General features: G+C 37.4%; 1 pseudogene; it reads right to left on the bottom strand.

Annotated features, from left to right (window-relative positions):
• Positions 1-414: 414 nt before the first annotated feature.
• On the bottom strand, positions 415-1810 carry LOC116634274 (annotated as a pseudogene).
• Positions 1811-3417: the final 1607 nt, after the last annotated feature.

Here is a 3417-nt window from a genome sequence, read left to right as displayed (position 1 = left end):
ACAGCCTCACCTACGTATATCTAGCAACAAGAATTTCTTGTGATTAAAAATGCTTTTAAAAGATCTCTAACATGTTTACATACCCAAATAATTTGTTACTAATACTTCACAAGGAATATCGTTTTATTACTGTAATCACGAAATCATAATTTCTGTATAGGAGTGTATAAGTGAACATTAATCAATGCATTGATAATTCACTTCATAAAGAGGGCAAACACACTACAGAATGTATTGTAAAGAAAAAATACTGTAAAATTTTCTGGTCTTGCAGTGCACTTTTTAGCGTAAGTATTTAAGACACAATAGTGTTCAATTCAGCAAAGTACTGCAGAATGTCATGCCGCAGTCCGCTTAATTCAGAGAGGGTCAGGACATGCAGCTTGTAATGAAATGTCAGAGTATATATATATATATACATATATATGTATATAAAAAAACCACATGTAATTCATAAAATATAGAGTGGTTTATTTAGATGGTTTTAAATGATTTCACTGTGGAATTCAGCATAACTGGAACAAACATCCAAGATCTTCGTAACAGAAATCTTCTTGCTAGGCAATGGCTTTGGCTTCAGGCAAGAATGCCTCCCAGTATTTTATCAGCTGTTGCTGTGTTTGTACTAATGATTCTAAGTACTTGATAGTAACAGTTTTAAAAAAAATCTTTCACTCGTTCTTTCTCAAATCTTCCCACTTCTTTTCGAATTGTTTTAGAGATCTGTTCAAAATCTCTTTCTCCTTGTTGTACTTTTGCCTCCCACTCTCTTATTTCACTTTTAGTTTGCTGTATTTTATCTGGTTTATTAGCAACCATCATTTTTGCCTCAGTTTCACGTTTTTTGAGCAAAGTAATTTGAGCATCTTCCCATTTCTGCCAGCACTTCATTCGATGGTCAAACACACCTTTCACTGCGGCAATAAGACGAATGTATTCACTAAGTAGTTCTGAAAACATATAAAAGTCAGCAAAAGCTTGTTCTTGATGTAACTGGTCTATCTTCTCCTCCACCTCCACAAGCTGAGACAAAGCTCTAGATAAAGCAGTATGGTCCTCAGAGTTACCTAACATGGGGCACTTTTAGCAAAGGCAGCTGTGTTGGCTGAAAGCTCTTTTCTATGACAGACCAACGCTTCGACACTAGCATGAAGTTTCCTAAGTTGCTGATCCAGATTATCAAATTGCTGCTGCTTTTCTTCAAACCATGCATCCGATTCATTCATCTTGATTGTCATTTTGTTGACAGCGTCGGCAGCCTTGTTCACCATCCTCAATATTCCCGCTCCACTCAGAGCCTGTGTGTTAACTGCTCTAGGCAGCTCTGAACTTTCCAGGAACTGCCTTAAATCAGGATCCTGTACTAAAGTTGGATGCTTTACTGTTCTTTGAAGATACCTTTCAAGAGCTGCTCTCCGTTTTTCTACAAATTCAGTGGATGATGAATCTTCTTTACCCACTTTGACCTTGGTCATGCCTACTATACTCTTTTCTGGAGCTGGTGCTACAATATAACCAACATGTAAATACTTGCTTGCTAACTTGCTATGCAAACCGAGAAAGTCACTGAATCTTCTTTTCACTGAAAATGCACTCTTACTGAACATGGAAAGAGAAGTCTTTGTTGTTGCTCTATAAGCCATGTAAGCATTCATGCCATCACCAACTTTCTCTGGATCTGATACACCAATTTCTATATCAAAAACATCTCCATTTGCTTCTTCTTCAATCTCCTCCCTGGATCTATCGAAGATCACAGGAGCAGACATACTCTTTGATTCAATTCTGGGAACAATGAGTGTAGTAGGGGTCACAGGTGTGACTGCAGAAGAAGGATCTGAAGACAGGATAGGTTCCCTTTCTGGACTATCCAGAGAAACTTCTTCTGTGGCTTCTGCGAAAAGATCTTCTCTGTCATCATTTAGCACCACCTCTGCAGGTTTTGGACCATTTGAGTTTGGACTCACATCTTCTGCAGGAAGACTAGCTGGTTCTGGAGATGATGGACTTGAAGACAGAAGCCTGTCTTCAGTGGCAGCAAGACGAGTAGATCTCCGCAACCCCCCCTACCAAACATTTAAAGGAGAATTAATACCTATTCTTCTGAAACTGTTCCAAAATGTAGAAATGGAAGGAAAACTTCCAAACTCATTTTATGATGCCAGCATTACCTTGATCCCAAAACTAGACAAAAACTCCATTAAAAAGGAGAATTACAGACCAATATTCTTTATGAACATGGATGCAAAAATTCTCACCAAAATACAAGCCAATAGGATCCAACAGTATTAAAAGGATTATTCAACCATGACCAACTAGGATTTATTCCTGGGCTGCAAGGGTGGTTCAACATCTGCAAATAAATCAAACAATGTGATGCACCACATAATAAAGGTAAGGATAAGAACCATAAGATCCACTCAATAGATGCAGAAAAAGCCTTTGACAAAATACAGCTCCCTTTCTTGATAAAAACCCTCTACAAAGTAGAGATAGATAGAACATACCTCAACATCATAAAGGCCATATATGAAAGACCCACCGTTAGTATCATCTTCAAAGGGGAAAAACTGAGAGCTTTCCCCCAAATGTCAGGAACACTACAGGAATGTCCACTCTCACCACTGTTGTTCAACATAGTACTGGAAGTCCTAGCCTCAGCAATCAGACAACAAAAAGAAATAAAAGGCATCAAGATAGGCAAGGAAGAAGTCAAACTTTCACTCTTCACAGATGACATGATACTTTATGTAGAAAACCCCAAAAGACTGCACCAAAAAATTCTAGAACTGATACAGGAATTCAGCAAAGTTGCAGGATATAAAATAAACACACAGAAGTCTGTTGCATTTCTATACACCAATAATGAAGCAACAGAAAGAGAAATCAAGGAATCAATCCCATTTACAATTACACCAAAAACCATAAGATACCTAGGAATAAGCCTACCCCAGGTGAAAGATCTATACTCTGAAAACTATAGAACACTTATGAAAGAAATTGAGGAAGACACAAAGAAATGGAAAATCATCCCATGCTCATGGATTGGAAGAACAAATATTGTTAAAATGTCAATGTTACCCAAAGCAATCATTCAATGCAATCCCTATCAAAATACCATCAACTTTTTTCAAGGAAATGGAACAAATAATCCTAAAATTTGTACAGAACCAAAAAAGACCCCAAATAGCCAAAGGAATGTTGAAAAAGAAAACCAAAGCTGGAAGCATCACAATTCCAGACTTCAAGCTGTATTACAAAGCTGTAATCATCAAGACACTATGGTACTACACAAAAACAGACACACAGATCAGTGGAACAGATAGAGAACCCAGATATGGACCTTCAACTGTAAGGTCAAATAATCTTTGACAAAGCAGAAAAGAATATCCAATGAAAAAAGACAATCTCTTCAAC

This window comes from Phoca vitulina, unplaced genomic scaffold, assembly GCF_004348235.1.
Source record: "Phoca vitulina isolate PV1807 unplaced genomic scaffold, GSC_HSeal_1.0 scaffold9, whole genome shotgun sequence".
NCBI lineage: Eukaryota > Metazoa > Chordata > Mammalia > Carnivora > Phocidae > Phoca > Phoca vitulina.
Note: the sequence above shows the minus strand (reverse complement) of the source record. Positions and strands in the feature narration are given on the sequence as shown.